At 49.6% G+C, this 18,115-nt stretch overlaps 2 long non-coding RNA genes across 15 annotated transcripts in view; one reads left to right on the forward strand and one right to left on the reverse strand.

Moving 5' to 3' along the window:
- Positions 1–1,037: 1,037 nt before the first annotated feature.
- On the reverse strand, positions 1,038–3,575 carry LOC102156755. The gene is made up of 3 exons (XR_005372886.1): positions 3,124–3,575; positions 2,362–2,700; positions 1,038–1,611 (listed from the first exon to the last, which is right to left on the reverse strand). It is a non-coding gene; the product is annotated as an uncharacterized LOC102156755 (long non-coding RNA).
- An 841-nt stretch (positions 3,576–4,416) lies between these two features.
- LOC102156807 overlaps positions 4,417–18,115 on the forward strand; it is a 49,143-nt gene continuing 35,444 nt past the window's right edge. For all 14 annotated transcript variants that reach the window (XR_005373020.1, XR_005373017.1, XR_005373018.1 and 11 more), the window contains exon 1: positions 4,417–4,740. This is a non-coding gene — a long non-coding RNA (uncharacterized LOC102156807). The remainder of the gene's footprint in view (positions 4,741–18,115) is intronic.

The raw sequence follows: 18,115 nt of genomic DNA on the forward strand, positions 1-18,115 counted from the left end.
GCCGTTCCAGCAACATGGAAGGCACTTGCTCTTCCAGAAGAGCCACTGAGGACACCGATCACAGCGAAGCCGATGGATTCGGGGGTTCAGTCTGGCACAGCCCTCCCTTGCCATGAGGCCTAGGGCAAGTCACCTGGCCACTCTGAGCCTCGGTGCCCCCAGCCATCAGGCAGGGGCCACCTGCAGCGGATCACATTGATTATATAACGCATCGAAGTGTCCCGTGAAGTGCGGGCCCAGGGCACGCGCTGAGCCAGCGGCTTTGTTCGGAGCGCTGCCCGCGGGAGAGCAGCCGGGCCTGCGGTGAGCGCGCCCCCACTCTGCGGCTGCGGCCACGCTCACCAGGCCCCTCTCCTGCACCCAGAACACGGGGACGTCACGGCACCGTTGCCACGGGGCGGTGTGTGAGGATTCTCATCAACACAGGCTGGGGACATGGCCCCTGAGTGAGGCACCAGTACGTGGTGGGGATCCTCACAGTCCCCCAGGGCCGTGACTGTCCCCGACGCCTCTCCGGCCCGGAGGATGGCCCGAGCTGCTATGGCCGCTGCTGCTTCCTTTCTAGGGGAAGATGCTCAGAACAATAACAGCCCAGTAAGGCAGACGACAGTGTGCAAGGAGTGTACTTCTCTACCCCCGGCACAGAACAGAACGGCCGTCCCCACCCCACCCCGTTGGGCTGCTCGGTCACCCCAAGGGCTGGGCAGGGCTGCCCAGCGGGGTGAGCTCGGAGCCAGGCCCCCTCATCTCTTCCTCCCCAAGTGGGGCTCGCACAGCCCTGGTGACGCCCCAGCTCAGCGGCAGATGGAGAGGGACGGGGCCCCACGCTGGTGGTTGTCCCCCGGTCCAGGAGTAGGTGACCCTCCTCCGAAGAATCCTCAGTCACAGCCTAATACTACGTCACAAGGCCTGTGCCGCTCGCCTCCCTGCATCTCAGCCCGTGGGCATCTCGCTACCCCACGTCATCCAAGGAGGGCGACAGCAGGACGGCCAGACATTTTGAAAGAGACCACATCCACCTCACTTTTATTGGAGCGTGTTATGATTGTTCTGTTTTATTGCCAGTTTTTACTGTTCATCGCTTACTGGGCCTGGGTTATAAATTAAGAACTTTACCGTGGGCGCGGATGTAACAACAACAACAAAAAAAACATAGTCTAGGTAGGGCTGGGTACCACCTTTGGTTTCAGGCCTCCACTGGGGGTGTCGGGACGCACCCCCCGTGGAGAAGGGGGGACAGCTGTATAGCAAAGAAAAACAAAGAGAGAAAGCAATGCCAGGTGACACCGAGCATCTCTTTTTATGGCCGCCTGTGGAAAAACGCCTTGCATGTCATTTAAATTTCCCTTGTGTTCCCAAGCTTGGAAGAAGACTTAAAAGTACTTAGAATCCCAACTACTTATATAACCTTTTGCCTCTTCCAGCGCTTGCGATGTGCACGTGTCCATCCCCACGTGCTGGGAGGGAGTTCAAGTTCTGTTTCCATCCAGCTGCTTGCTCGCAGGCACCTTCTCTACGAATCACTCCTCCGCAGGCACGTCTTGGGCATCTGGGGTCTTTCCAATTTTTTCGCTGCTATGAATAGCGCCGCAGTAAACACCCTTGGGTAAGCTGCTTTAGAAAAAAATAAAAAAATAAAAATCCTTCGCGTATCTCGTTAGAACGTGGCTGTTTGCCTCTCCCTGGTTTACGAGGGCCGGGGAGGGAAGGGTGCCCTCGGACCGCCGTCAACAAGGCTGTCGCGTGGGGTCGTGGCTGGCGGCGGGGGCAGAGGCGGCTGCGGGGCAGCTGGCCGGTGGCACAGGGCGCGGCCCTGGTCCTGACCTCCTGGCTTCCCTTTGGCCCCCCTTCCCGCCGCTGGCACCCGCCCTCTCGCGTCTGCCCCTCATAGCTGGCATTCTCCAGGATTCCGTGGGGCACCGACCGGCCAGTTACCCAGTGGTTTCCATTTACGTTGCCAGCAGGCTCGGTCTGACCCTCGGGGTCCGTATCCCTCCGGGAGGCTGTCCTGTTGGTCCCACGTGAGGCCACAAGGCTCGAAGGTCCGGGGGCTGCCCGGACGTATAATGGGGCAGGATTTAGAACGGGAGCCAAGCCCAGTGTGACTCCATCTCCCAAGGGGGTGTCACAGTCCACTCCCCCACGTGATGACCGGCCACCGCCCCCATCCAACCGGCTCCCTGGGCTTCCTCACATGTGGCCTGGGGCAGAGACAAGCCCCAGCCCTCAGGGCTTTTCAGCATCCCTTTGGCCAAAGCCTGTCATGTGCAGGCCCCAAGACATCTTGGGAGGGTAATACCCAAGGACACGCGTGTTGACACGGAACCCCACATGGAACCTAGAAAATTCAGCAGAAAATACCTTTCCTTCTCCATCAGAAGTCTGACTCCTCTCTGGATCCGGTCACTGCGAATTCTTCTTGTGAAATCTCGTGGATAGCATAATCCTATCGTATTTGTTTTGCTACTTTGGCTACTTTTGCTAAAGGTGCTCACCCGTTGAGCCTAAACACGGTTGAAGACACACCACAAAGTTTGCAATTGCGCATTAGCACTCTTGTTTGCACTTGTACATGCAGGAAGTGGTTCCCGGACGGGGACGCGAGGCCAGCCTGCAGACGGGCCGCTCCCGGGGGAGGAGAAGCAGGCTCCTGTGGGGACGTCAGGGCGCAGGACGGATAAGAGGTGTTCCTGGGAGCTCCTGAGGAAGGAGATGGATGAAGCAAGGCTGGGTGGACTGCTCTGTGGCCCCATGGGAGCCCGGAGCTGGAGCAGCCCGAGTAGCTACCACTGCACAGCCATCAGCCACGGGAGGCAGCTGCCTGGGCAGAGGGGGTTCTCGTTAGCCAAGGCAGATGGGGGATGGGCGAGGTGCCCGGGTGTGCACATGTCACCAGGTCACATCGGCTGGGGCTCAGAGTGCAGAGGAGCGGGACCGAGAGGCATCCCACGACCACATCCGAGCTGGCTACCCAGCATCAGGTCTGCCCTTGGCAGCTCCCCTAGAGGAGCACAGCCCTGCCGGGCCCCCCGGGCTCAGCTGATCCCACCCAGCATCCGAGCGCACGCGAGGCTGATCCAGACAAGCCCATGAACCCATCTCTCTCGTGTATGTAGAGTTTACCTGTCGCAGGATTTGTCCGAGGGCTTGGATGCTGCTGCTGGGTCAGCAGCTCCGCATCATCGGGGAGGCCTCTTCTTGCAGCTGATCCTGGGGGAGGTCAGCTCATGTTCATGATTCATAACCACCTCCCTGGGCCAGGCCTCGGGTCTCCACCGCTCCTGCGCTCTTACTAACACCTCGAGGCTTGCAATAAATGGCGATTCCCACAAGGCCCTGCCAGCGAAGCTGCTCTTCAGTGACCCCATCCAGAGTCTCCTACGCTCCCCTCCTGCCCACCGTCTCCCCACACCTGCCTCCTAGAGAGGGTGCCAGGACTGGCCCGGGACCTCCAGCACCTCCAGGAGGGCCTTCTGTGGGGCCAGACTAGGCCGTGAGCCCACAGCGGACCTGCACCCAGAGCCTGCTAAGAGTAGGTGCCTGACAGAGACGCAACAGCCCAGCGCTGTCAAACCCAGGTGACCACTCTTAGGGCAAAGTACTGAGGACGGATCGTCAGATGTGTCTGTGATGGAGGAGGGGCACAGGGTGGCTGGGAGGGAGGGAGAGGACGTGAGTAGGAGGTTCTTGTGTTCCCTCCACCCCGTCTCTTTCTCTCCATCACAGACACACACCTGCCGGGATTCCAGGACATCTACCCTTTTCTCAGCTGACAGTCCTTCCAGAATTTTCCATACACCACAGCTCCCGGTTCCCCAGCTGGCTGATGGCTGCAGTCAGCAGCGTGGTGTCATCCTGTCCCACTCGCAGAGCCCTTGGGTCCCTGATCTGGTCCCTCTCTACACCGGTACCTCCAGGATCTGGCCTGGAGTAGGGGCTTCGGTGCTTTTTGCTGAAATGAACTGCAGCAGCGACAATGATCCAAATGGTTAATGCATCAAAGATGTCCCCTTGTGGGGGGGGGGGTGAATGGGACCATTGCCCTGGGGCCCCTCAGCTGGGGCTCTGCAGCTGTTGACGGGGAAAGTGACCACAGCTGGTCACGGATGGGGCCCCTTGGGAGAGCATTTCGCTGGAGCACGTCCACCTTCTGAACGCCGAGCGAGCATTTCCTGGTAGAGACGCTGGGTATTTATTGAGACCACGTTTACACCCACTGAGACATGTCAGGTGTGAGTGTGCAGTTTGTCCCGGCCCCAGAGGAATGGCCCGTGTGGCCACAGCACCCGGCGCCAGGGCTCGTGCCTGTGACCTTTGTTCTTCGCTCTGCACGGGGAGGGCCCCGCCCCCCCCCCCCCCCCCCCCCCCCCGCAAGCCTGCACCCGGCTCTGCAGCAAAGCACACGGCACAGCCACAAACAGAAAACAGCTAAGTGCAACCAGGAGTGAATTAGCTAAGTGTGCCTGCAACCTCTCCACTTGTTGGGTTGTTTTTTTTTTTTTTAATTTCAATGTCATGCTGATTCATTTACCGGATACCGACCCAGAGGCCTACTTACTCGAAGAGATTACGCCTCTCCCCCTGTGGCAGCGGGTGGGACCAAGGGCAGTCACCTGACCCACGGCAGCCGATGGGGGGCCAGGGTGTGGTGATGACGACGTAATCCGGTCCGGCCTTGCCTTGTGGGGACCCTGCCCTGGTGGGCGCTGGTGTGACAGCAAAGCACGTCCCACGGTCAGGGTGAGTAAGCAGGGGAGACCGAGTGTGAGAAGACAGGACATTTGCTGGGATGCAGAGACACCCCCCCCCCGCCCCCAAAGACAGAGGGAGCAGGACCTGGGGGATTGGCGGGAGAGCTCTGGGCCCCCAGGCTGGTGTGTCCTCAGAGGGCTTGAGTGAGCCTCTGTCTCTGCGGCTGCAGGCAGTCGGGCTAACCCAGGATCTGGAGCGTGCGCTTCGTGTCACAAGTACCTTGAGTAGCGGGTTGATTGCCATTTGTAGGAAAGGCGACTCGCTGCCTGGGCTGGGCTCTGATCCCCACCCCCAATGGCGGAACTGGGCTCCCCATGGGAGGGCCAAGGGAATCATAGCCCAGGGCGAAAAACATACCACTAAGAATAAAAATGTGGGGGCATCTGGGTGGCTCCGTCGGTTGGGTGCCTGACTCTTGATTTTGGCTCAGGTCACAATCTCAGGATTATGGGATTGAGGCCTGTGTTAGGCTCTGCTCAGCAATGAGTCTACTTCTCTCTCCTGCCCCAACCCCTGCATGTGCCTTCATTCTCTCTCTCTCTCTCAAATAAATAAATAAATCTTTAAAAAAAAAAAAAAGTATAAAATGCAGCCCTAAAGAGCCAACTTCCAGCTAGCCACCAGAGCCAGGTGACCTGTCCGTGCATTGTGGAGGATGCAGCAACGGGACCCCTAAGAACAGGGCCCTCCGTGTTCCAGGAAACTCCCAACCCTTGGTCCTGAGCACATACGGTCAGGTGTCCAGAGGCCACTTGTCCTTCCCCCAAGAAGGGAAAGGCAGCAGGCCCGCTGAGCAGAGGGCCGCCCTCCGTCTTGTACTCTAGAAGGAACTTGGTGAGCTTAAGTACTCACCTGCAGGTCGGAGCACCCTGGTGCTGAGTCCTGGGCCCTTTGGGGTGAAAGTCAGTGCCCCCAAACAAGAGAAGCACTGATACCACCTGAAGAAGCTGGTACCTTCTGGTCTGCTCCCCGCATGCCGAGGGAGGTCCTGCCCTGGTCCCCTGCCCCGTGAGGGACCTTCTCTTTCCCACGGTTAACCTTCTCTGCTGAGGAGGAGAGATGTGTTCAGATAAATTCACAGCGAGTTGCTGGGCACAGGTTTACAGGGAGCTGGGCTAATTGTCTACCAGATAGCTTTGGAGGCCCACAGTACCAAGCACCCCTCGAAGCCTTGAGTGTCACGCCTGGGACCTGGCAGGACATGGGTAGACAAGCCGGCCACGAGCCCTGCTGGACAACCCCTCCCACAGGTCACCGCTGGCGTTCTTCTCTGCTGTAACTGTGCTACATGCGGCAGGCCCTCCCCGGTCCCCTACAAGGCCCGTTAGTGAAGTCTAAAAATTGCTCTGATGTCATTGGGTGAGTCTGGAAATCATGCTGGCCCTTACTACAGTGCTTGCCCAAGGAACCGAGTTCTGAGAGTGACAGCGCTGTGTTGTTCAGAATGTGCTGGCTACTGTCCTCAGTCAGAGAATTGTTGGGTTGGTATCCAGTCTTCATTGTGTCTGGGTCGCCTGAGAAATTTGTTGAAGTGAAAATTCTGATTCTGTGTGCTTTGTGGACCAGTGTGGAGCAGCAGTGTCAAAAAATGCCATCCCCGATTCATAAGAGAAGGAAAAAAAAAAACAAACAGGTTCAGAAATATTGACCGACCTTCCCATAGACTCTCAAAGCTCCACAGGGAACTAGTATTTCAGACTAATTCCTCAAGTCCAAGTGCAGAGTCTTCCCCCAACCAAAAGATGAGGATTGGGGTAACACTGGAGCACTTCATCTTTACTAGAACCTTCCTGAAGTGGGCTCTGTGGTCAGGCCCCTGACTTCTATGTTGTTAGAAACCCAGTAGGAGGGGTGCCTGAGGAGCTCAGGGGGTTAAGTGTCTGCCTTCAGCTCAGGTGATAATCTTATCAAGCCCGATATCAGGCTCTCTGCTCAGTGGGGAGCCTGTCCCTCTGTCCCTCCCACCCCCCAGATTTTAGGTTCTCTCTCTCTCTATCTCAAATAAATAAATAAAATAAATAAAAATCTGCATTAGTTTTGATTCAGTCAAGTATCTTTTAAAGATTTTTCAAAAACTAGAAAAAATATTTTCTATTTACCCACATATTTATTTCTGACACTCTCCATTTCTTTATGAAGAGACACATTTTCATTGTCATTTTCCTTCTGCCTGAAGGATTTTTTTTTTTTTTTGTACTCTGACTCTGTTGCCATGAGTGCTTTGCAATCCTTTCCATGTCTGCAAGTTTTTTATTTGCCTTCATTTTTGAAAGATGTTTTCACTGGACCTAGAATTCTACAGAGTTTTTGTTGGTTTTCTTTTTTTAGTATTTTGAAGATGTTCCAATGGTTCCAAACTGGATCTTTCATTTCTTTCTTCCGTATTTAAAAGATATACTTGATTTATGATGTTCGTTAAATGTAAGGTGTACACCTGTTGATTTGATGTGTTTGCATACTGTGATATGACCGTCATTGTCGTGAGAGCACCTCTGTCATGTCATGTAGTTATTTCTCCTTTGTCATGAGAATAATAAAGATCCGATCTCTTAGCAAGTTTGAGGATTATAATATGATGCTACTGTCTATACTCACCATACTGTGCACATGATTTTCAGGATTTGTTTATTACTAGTTGCAAGTTTTTCCCCTTAAACCACATCTGTCCGATTCTCCCACCGCAGACTCTGGCAACCACCACCTCACTCTGTTTTTATGAGTTTGGCTTTTCTAGGGTTCACACCTAAGTGACATCATACAGTATTTGTCTTTCTCTGATTTATCTGTTTCTTTCTTTTTTTTTTTTTTTAAAGATTCATTTATTTACTTCAGAGAAAGAAACAGAGAGCAAGCATGTGAGCAGGGCAGTGTCAGAGGGAGAGGGAGAGAATCCCATGCAGAGTCCCTGCTGAGGACAAAGCCCAACACGGGGCTTGATCCCATGACCCTGAGATCATGACCTGAGTCGAAAGCAAGATTCAGACTCTTAACTGACTGAGCCATCGAGGTGCCCCTCTCTGTGTGATTCTGACGAGTCTAGAGTCGGCTTCTCTGTGTGTGATGTGTCCTTTCTTCTCTACTGGTTTTTAGATTTTTCTTTAGTGCTGGCTTTAAGCATTCCAATTATGATGTGCCTTTGTGAAATTTTCTTCATGTTTCTTGTGCTTGGGGATCTTTGAGATTCTGGAGTCTGTGATTTTATGGTTCTCAGCAGATTTGAAACATTCCTCAACCATTTTTTCTTCAAATATTTTTTCTCTCCTTCCCCACCTCTCCATCCTTTCCCCGACCCCAATTACACATGTGTTAGACTCCAGTTCTCTCACAGCTCACGTTTACCTGCTCCTTTTCCTTTGTCTCAGCCTCTGTGTTTCATTTTGGGAAGGTTCTCTTCCCATGCTTTTAAAGTTATTTGTTTTCTTATTTGCAAAAGTATCTGCTCTGCTGTTGTCCTAACTAGACATCTTTCTCATCTCTAGAACTAGATTTGCACTTTTTAAAATATCTTCTATGCCCTCCATAGCATGCTCGATATTTTATACTTCCTCGAATATATGGAATATAGGTTTAATAACCTTTTAATGTTAATGTCTTTTATTTTTTATTTTTCTATTTAAATTCAATTTGCCAACATAAATATAACAGCCAGTTAATAACTTAATGCCAAAAAAATAACTTAATGCCCATCACCCAGTCATCCCCCTCCAACCTCCCCTCCAGCGATCCTCACTTTGTTTCCCAGAGTCAAGAGTCTCTTGTGGTTTGCCTCCCTCTCTGATCTTTCCCCACTCAGTTTCCCCTTCTTCCTTTGTGATCCTTTGCACTATTTCTTATATTCCACATATAAATGAAACTATGTGAAATGGGATACAGCAAAGGCAGTCCTAAGAGGGAAATACATTTCAATACAAGCCTCTCAAAAAATTAAAAAATCTCACATACAGAACCTACTCTTACACCTAAAGGAGCTGGAAAAAGAACAGTAAATAAAGCCTAAACCCAGCAGGAGAAGAGAAACAATAAGGATTAGAGCAGAACTCCATGAAATAGACACCAGAACAGTAGAACAGATCAACACAACGAGGAGCTGGTTCTTTGAGAGAATTAATAAGATCAATAAACCTCTGGCCAGACTCATCAAAAAGAAAAAAGACCCACATTAATAAAGTCATGAATAAAAGAGGAGAAATCACGACCAATGCCAAGGAAATACAAACAATTTTAAGAACGTGTCGTGAGCAACTATATGCCACCAAATTAGGCGATCTGGAAAAAAATAGATGCATTCCTGGAAACTTATAAACTTCCAAAACTGAATCAGGAAGAAATAGAAAACCTGAACACCCATAACCAGCAAGGAAATTGAAGCAGCCATCAAAAACCTCCCAAGAAATAAGAGTCCAGAGCTAGATGACTTCCCAGAAGAATCCTACCAAACATTTAAAGAAGAAATAAACCTATTCTACTGAAGCTGTTTCAAAAGATAGAAATGGAAAGAAAACTTCCAAACTCATTCTATGAGACCAGCATGACCTTGATCCCCAAACGAGGCAAAGACTCCACCAAAAATGTGACTGTCTTTTAATGTGGTTTTTCCCCACTAATTCTATCATCTGTGCTAATATTGGTCTGTTTCCACTAATTGATTTTTTGTCATCATTATGAGATGCATTTGTCAGAGTCTTTGCACGAGTGATCATTTTTGATTGGATGCAGACTTTGTAAATTGTATGTTGGTTTTACACGCTAGATTTTCCTTTTAAGATTGTATTTATTTATTTGAGGGGGAGTGGAGGGAGTGGGAGGGAGAGAGAGAGAAAGTCTGAAGTGGACTCCGTGCTGAGCCCAGAGCCTGAGGCGGGGCACAATCCCATGACCTCGAGACCATGACCTGATCGAAATCAAGAGTCAGATGCTTAACCAACTGAGCTCTGCATGCTAGATTTTTTTTTTTTCATTTCTATAATTGTGTTTCATCTGTGTTTTGTGATACCGTTAAGTTACTTAGAAACAGTTTGGTCCTTCTGAGGTTTGTTGGGAAGTTTTCTTAGGTCCAAAGCAACTTTTCATCTAGAGCTATAGCTCTCTCTCTCTCCCTCATATTTTTTTAAGGCAAAAGCCTTCTGCTGTTTCCCCTGATGGTGTCAGTTTTGCATTTTTAGCAAGAATAGTACAGAAAAGTGATGTTCCTTCTTGCCTGTGGCTCCTATTGGGAGGCACAGGACGTCACTATGTCTCGTCACTAGTGATGTTTACGTAGACCTCTTGATTAGGAGGAGGACTTCAACCGTCTTTCTCCTCTGCAAAGTTATTTTCCCCTCTGAAATCAGTAAGTGGCTTGTGGGAAGAGTCTCTGAGGGTATATACTATTCTGTTTCACACCACCACTGGTTTTCTTTCCTGCTTGTGCTCTCACTCTGGCTCTTGTGTTTTCCATTGGAAGAGCCTGGCTTCCAAGTGAGGCTCTATTCACAGAAGGAGTACAGTGTGGGTGGGCTTCGTCACGGTTGGGTACCCCCCCTGTCCTGGTTCAGGGTCTCTTCCCTCTGCATGCACACCTTGTAGATGCCAAGGCCCCTGTGCTCTGATTCCTCCTGGGCCACCCTGTCCACACTGCTGTCCCACATGGGCCCTCAAGGGCCAGTTTCCTTTTGACAGCCCACGTCCCCTCTTCCTGGTGCCCCAAGATCAGTCATTCATCCCGTCCCCAGCTTTCTCAAAGTCATGCTCCACCCTCCTCCTTCTTGAATTTTCCTAGGAGTAGAGGGAATAGAGGCTTGTTTCCAAGCAGGGAAAGGAGTCTTATTCTCTCTCCATTCTATCTCTTCCTTTTTTATTTTGGTGTGTTGGATGGTTGCCTTGTGTGTGGCCCCCTGTCCACCTCTCCTATCTGTGGGACCTATAACTGCCCATGTTATGAGTCCCACCCCTAGGACAGAAGCTAGGACTCGCTCTCCCAGGCTCCCTTACAGCTCCAGTGTGGACCCATTAGTCAGGCAGACCTGGGCTCCAGGCTCTATTACATGCATTTTCAGGAGAATGTAAATTGAAGGAGAACAAAAAAAGGCATCAAATCCTCTGAAGACCCCAAGATAGCTTATAGCAGCATAAAGCAGAGGTCCTGCCATTTGATGCTGCTGTCACTGTAGCCACTGAGCTTCCAGACCTGGCTCTCCTGCCTCCCAGAGGATCCATGAGCTACGTAATATGGTGCAGAGCCCCCAAGCTGATTGCAGTGAGCTCTGTTGGTCATGTACACCCCCTGCTTGACTTCCTTTAGGCCTTCCCATTGAGCCTCAGAATCTTATTAACTAAGTAACACACACAGCTAAATAAATATTAGATTTCTCCCTCTCTTTATCCTTTGCTTCCCTCCTTTCCTTTCTCGGCTACTCTGAAATGATTCTGTTCCTCCTCGAAGCACTGTGGATGTTCCTAATGACTTGAAGGAGTTCACACACAAAGAGGTGGCAAAATGGAAACCACAGAGATAAACATTTCAAGCTATTATCTCCACTATTGATGGAAAGTAAGATTTTTATGCTGTCACAACATAAATGTCGCCATGCCTTGCATGCTGTGTGATTCCTGCTCTCCCACTCTCTGGCATGTCCCTGCAGTGCTTTGTGTCCTGTCCTCCTGTGGACAGTGGGGATCGTCTCCAGCACACTCCCCTCCCTGTCACCTAGACAGATGGCTCAAGTCCACAAGAAGCAGAGAAACTACAGCATGAGTTTGTGAGGCTTACGGAAGACCACGGGCACCAGAGCCTTTGGAAATCACAAAATCCGTTGAACTGGAAAATACTATTTTGCACTTACATTTGCTTTGGGGTATGCCTCAGAGGTATAAGTGACACTCTAGAACATAGAAATAAAATGCTGCCTTAGAATTAAGAAGCCCATGGGGCGCCTGGGTGGCTCAGTTGTTGAGTGTCTGCTCAACAGCAGCTCAGGTTGTGATCCCAGGGCCCTGATTGAATCCTGCATCGGGGTCCCCATGGGGAGCCTGCTTTTCCCTCTGCCTATGTCTCTGCCTCTCTTCTGTGTCATTCATGAATAAATAAATACAATCTTAAAAAAAATTATTAGGAGGCCCAGCTGAGAGTGTCCACAACCAGACCCTAGCCCCATTCAGTTCAGGCTGTGGCACTGCTCCCCTCACATGGTACTCATCCTTCGGTGGATTCATCCCCACCAGCTGCAGGAAAACACCCCAAAAATCCCCCTCTCAGGCTTTGGACCAGGAGAGAGAAGTAAGAAATCAGGTACAACTCGGAAGATAAAAGCAGGTGCCCTTGGAGGAGAATGTGGCTCCTAAGTGCAGACTATATGTTCTTCATTATGCTTAAAAAATGCTCCGAGGTCATGAAGCAGAGCTCTGGTCCAGCGGCAGGTGGCTCGGCTGCTCCTTTGCCTGCTACACGCTGACCTCCTGACTTCTGAGGACGTCTGACTGCGGCCACCTCAGCGGAGGCTGCTTTGCTGGGGTTCCCCAAGAAAGAGATTCACTCAAAGGCAGTCTGTTCACTTTTGTAGCCAGGCAGAGGGAGGAGGACTGCTGTTCCCATGGCTCTTCAGGTCCTGTGGTTTTCCTGTTCCCACTTATCAGTTTGGGTTGGAGGCCACCCCTGAGTGGGTAGGGACAGTCACAGAGATGTCTCTGCTTGGAGGGTCCCCCTGCTGGTCTACACCTACTCATTTCCCGAGCTTACTGGCCAAGGCTTTTCTGCTCTGCCACTCTGGATTAGGCCTCTCCTTATCATTTTCAATCAGAAATAGTAGTTGGTTGCATTACATGCTGTCCAACTGACGAAACATTTTTACTTGAATGTTTACCCCAAATCATGAAGGCCAGTGAGAGACTGTCTTGATTAGCATACATTCCAAATTTCTACGACTTAACATGAAAGACAGAAGAAGGAATGCCATTTTGGTGTCTGATATTTCCAGAAGGGACCGACCATTCCTCAAAGTCTAGCATAACAACCCAAACCGAAACAGCAACAGCAAAAAACCCACACACACAAAAATGGTAACCACGCAAGGTGGCAGATGTTTACGACTTTATTGCGGTGATTATTTCATGGTACACGCATACGTTATGTCATTGCCTTGCCCACTCTAAACACCATGTTAATTGTCACTTATATCTCAGTAAATCGGGGAGGAAATCAAGAAATACAAGGAAATAACTTCTCCATGAATCAGGCTCCTTTGGGTCCCAGGAATGTCCTCGGAAAGCGCAGGAATCGCATGTTAAGTGGCACCGATGTCTGCCCTCTGTGGAGGAGGTGGTGAAGGTGGTCGGCATACAACCAGGAGTGAGGTGCGTGCGTACTTACAGACTGTGCTGTGTGTTCCACCCAAGGCACATGGAGGGAGAGGAGGAGACCGCCTAGAGCACCATCACAGGGACGTGGTCACCGTGTCACTTCCAGTTAGGGAACAAAAACTCTCCTGGGTTGTTCACCCAGCGTGCTATAGTTTCAAGTGGTGACAAAGCATTCAAGCGATCAACACCAAAAACAAAAAAGATTTGAGGTCTTGGGAAGTTAAAAAGGCAGCTAAGATAAGGCCTTCAGTGATGATCACACAAGGGAGCCTTTACCTGCTCATCTTCCAGCCTGCTGGGGCTGGTCTCTGGGGTCAGCATTTGGGATCAGCTTTAGAAAAAACTGGACTTCAGGGGCACCTGGGTGGCTTAGTTAAGCGTCCCCCTCTTGGTTTTGGCTCAGGTCATGATCTCAGGGTTGTGAGATCAAGCCCCATTCAGGCTCCTTGCTGAGCATGGAGTGTACTTAAGATTCTCTCTCTCCCTCTGCCCCTCCTCTCTCTAAAAAAAGAGAAAAGAAAGAAAGAAGAAAGAAAGAAAGAAAGAAGCAGAGAAAGAAGAAAGAAAGAAAGAAAAGAAAAAGAAAAAGAAAAGAAAGAAAAGAAAGAAAAAAGAAAAAGAAGAAAGAAGAAGTCCAATCCCTAAATCACTCACATCCCGCCCCTCCCTCAACTACAACCTCTAACGCCGGACTCCTTCCTTCTATTCCTTCCTACCTTCTTGCTTTCTTGATTGCTGTTCTTTCTTTATCTTTCGGAGGAAGGAAAAAAAGCTGGACCAAGGAGAAGGTTCTTGAACTATTGAAAAGAAGACAAAAAGATTCAGAGTCTGTAATTTCCATCCACATTAAGTTATATGGATAAATCTCTGTTCTCATAAGCAAACTGACTTCATTAAAATTAAGTGCCCCCGAGAACACTTCTGAGGTTTGACTACGGGTTGGCTAGGAAAGAAAGCAGGGAGGTTTGGGGCTCCCTGCAGGGCACAGCCCAGGATCAGATGCTGTTGGCCTTTGTGGAAATTTATTGCAGGACATTTATTGACTTGTGAGATAAATATTGACCGTGTCAAAGTCAAGGTTATTACTTATCTTCGGGAATATAAATCTTGGTGTTCTCAGTGACACAAAGTCAATATGTGCTTTGCTGCATAAATTCCAAAGGAAGAGTTACACATGAACATCTGTAGGTTTCTCCATCATGACCAGGAGAGTAGCTTTTTAAAGACCTTGACTGAAGAGAGATGGATGGATATCCAGGTGTGATAGGAGCACCTCCTGCTCACCTGCGTGGAACTCACAGGGCAGCCCAACTTCCACTGTGCTGGAATCCCTGATTCGTCCATTGGAAACATAGTCCAGAGGACCATGTGTTGGCCTCTGTTATCACTGATTCCAAGTAGGAAGGATCAAGGTTTTCTCATCCCAACCAGGAGGCAAAATGAGCCCATGTATTCCTGACAATGCTGCCTTTTGGGACAAAAGATAGTTGCGTTTTTATATATGCAATAAAGGGTTCTAGCAAAGTTGAAGGGGAGAAAGGAAAGAAGGAGGGATGGAAGGAAGAGCAAGGGCACAGGTCCTGGTGACACATTGCAGAGGAAACAGCAAGGGACCTGCATCCTAGGATTTAGGCCTCCGTTGCCTGTTCAAGTGTAATCCGTGAGCAAGTATTCCTCGTTTCCTAGGGTGTGCAGAAGTAACAGAAAGTCCACCAAAGGACTAGTGACTGCAGTATACACTCAGGCCTCTCCAGAAACTGGAGGAGATGCAGACACGTGGCAAACCATGCTAACTGCCCCCAAGAAATCATGTCCCGGGAGCCCCAGGGGTGGGCAGGCTGCAAGGATCTCGCTCACCTCAGGGCCAGCAATTGCCATCTCCTCCCTTAACCTGGGCCTTGCCATTTGTGAACCCACGAGGGACAGATGTATAAGGGCTGCTGGATGGCCTCTCGCCGGGCAGACCTTCCACACTGTCACCACGGTACCTGCACCACCTTCTATACCTCGAGGCAGACCACGCGCTCTTCGAGGAGTGCCGGTCAGCAGGTTTGTATGGCATCCATCACACCATGCGCCTCATGTGCCTCATGATTACCCTGGGCCGCGTCTGTTCAGAACGAACCCCACAGAGATGAAGGACCCTTGTGGCATCCTATCTGGGGTCTGACATCAATGTGACTTGTCACCGCTGGAGTTGACCTTGATCCTGGGGTTAGGGTGACATCTGCCAACTGTGCTCCCTGTGGAGTCACTGTGCCGCCCTGAGGGTGCTCTGTCACAGGAGGCAAGGCCCTGAGCCCACCTGCCCGGAGCCGGGAGGGAACGAGGCTTCACCTCCTGAAGGGACGGGTGCCCACATAGATACTCCCCTCCAGCATTTGTTGTTCTGTGAGGAAGACTTGTTTATTCTCTCCTACGTACTTACTTTTTCAATCATTTGACGTATTTCCATCCTTCTTTCCCTTGTCAAGTGCATCTACTTTGGGTACTAGAAGGTGCTCCAGGGTCATCTTGAATTTCCCCCAATGTCAGTTATTGGTATTCCGTGGGGCTGCTAGGAGGATACACGACATGCAGGATTTCTCTTGTCCTGGCCCGCCCAGACCCGCTGTCCGCGGAGGAACTTCCTGTCCCATTTCTGTGGCCCCCACATGTCAACCGACCTCCTGCCCCCTGCAGACCTCGGGAGGAGAAGTTGCTGGGAAGGAGTGTGTGGCCCAGCGGGGTCAGCAGGGTCTCTCTTTGAATTGTCCCACTGATGCAGGAGGACAGCTTTTCTCTTTCCCTGTGTTGCTGAGCTGTGAGTCTGCTGGTGGCTGTCTTCCCACCTGGTGGCGGAACTTGCTGCAGATGAAGCCAGTACCAGGCAGGGACAGGTGACCTTACAGGACAGCGACCTGCCTGCAGGATTTGAGGCTTCTACCCCAATTCTGCTTGACACTTTTTTAAATGCCCCCCCACCCCCCGCTCGCCCACTCAAGGCAGGACATGCTTTCTAAGCTAGTCATGCCCGTCCCTCCCTTCATAGCGTGTAGACCCCTTCTGCCTTAATTCACATCAGAACACAGTTCTACTTCTCCTGGACACAATCATTAGGCTGATAGGGTCAAATCAAAAAAATTTTTTTCTTAAGGAGAGAGATGGAAAGCATGAGAGGAGGGGGAAGCAGAGGGCGAGGGAAAGAGACTCTTAAGCAGACTCCACACTTAGCACGGAGCCTGACATGGGACTTGATGTCACAACCCTGAGATCATGACCTGAACTGAAGGCAGCCTCTTAACCGACTGAGCCCTGCCACCCTGGGGGACCCTTGACTATTTCTTTATGCAAATATATGTTTAGTGTATCAGGTTTGTTTAAAATAAGAAAGATTTTCAGTGAGTCTATGTGCTAATTTAAATATCATACAATCCTTTAGTCATTTAAAGACTATCACTTGATGCTCGCAAAGGCAGAGTGGGACAGGCACGATCATGTATTGCACATAACGAGGTGGAAGGTTATACAAATCAACATCCATAAAATTATGAAGGTTTTGGGCCAGTAACATCACTTGGGCATATATCCCAAGGAAATAACGCAAAGCAGGCAGAGGAAGGGGTCAGCATCAAAAAGCTTATTGCAGTGTGATTATTTCGTAGAGGAAGGCAGGACACATTCCGAATGTTCCACAAAAGGGTCTTGTTGAAAAAAAAAGAAAAAGAACTTTCACCCTTTGAAATATTATGTGATTTTTTAAACATACTAAATACGAAGTCATTCAAGGAAGATAAAAAATATTTGTCACAAAAAAAATAAATAAAAAATATTTGTCACGGAGGCTGCATTAGTCAGGATACACTGAATTACCATGCAGTAACAAACAATCCCTAATCTTGATGGCTTAACCTGACCAAAGTTTGTTTCTTGCTCATACCACATGCCTACCACAGCTGGGGGCTTTGCTGACCAGAAACATTCGGGGAATCAGGATGACCGAGGCTTCACTTCCACACACGCTTCCTGTCCCTACAGCCGTGAAAATGCTCTGGCCAATCATGTGCTAACTTTTAAAGCTTCCAAAAGACAGTGCACATGCTATCTCTGCTCCCAATTCATTCACCAAAGCAGGCCATGTGGCCACTTCTATTTTTTTTAAAGGATTTTATCTATCTATCGTCTATCTATCATCTATCATCTGTCTATCATCTATCTATCTAGAGAGAGAGAGAGAGACGGAGAGCATGAGCAAGGGGAAGGTCAAAGGGAGAAGGAGAGAGAGAATCCCAAGCAGACTCCCCACACTCCCCACTCAATGCAGAGCCCAATGTGAGTATTGATTCCATGACCCTGAGGATCTTGACCTAAGCCAAAATCAACAGTAGGACACTTCACCAACTGAGCCGCCCAGGCGCCCCAAGTCATAGGACCACTTCTGATTTCAAGGGGACAGAGAGATATAATCCTGTCATAGCCTTGGAAATGAGACACACTAGAAACGAGTGATGACTAGCATTGGTGTCCACTAAGGATAAAATAAAGCTGACAAACAATAACTGAACACATGCTCTGTATGAGATTCTTGCAATAGCACACTTTCATTTCTCTCTTTCTGGATTTTATGCTATTTTTTTTTTTTTATAAATGTTGGTTTTATTGAGATAGAATTCACAGGCCATAAGATCCACCACTTTGGAATGTACAAGTCAGTGTATTTTTAGCATGTTCATAAAGTTGTGCAATCCTCACCACTGTCTAGTTCCATGACATTTTCAACACCCTAAAAAGAAACCCCATATCCATTAGCAATCGCTCCCCATATCCCTCTTCTCCCAGGTAATGGCAATCTACTTTCTATTTCTGTGGTTTTGCCTATTCTGGAGATTTCATATAAACAGAATCACACAATGCATGGCTTTTTGGGTCTGGCTTCTTTGATCTAGCGTGTTGTTTCCAGGTTCATCTACGCTGCAGCATTCGTCAGAGCCTCATTCCTTTTGTGGCTAACTAATATCCCAGTGTATGGACATACCACGTTTGTTTATCT

Source organism: Canis lupus, chromosome 18, assembly GCF_011100685.1.
Source record: "Canis lupus familiaris isolate Mischka breed German Shepherd chromosome 18, alternate assembly UU_Cfam_GSD_1.0, whole genome shotgun sequence".
NCBI classification, from domain to species: domain Eukaryota; kingdom Metazoa; phylum Chordata; class Mammalia; order Carnivora; family Canidae; genus Canis; species Canis lupus.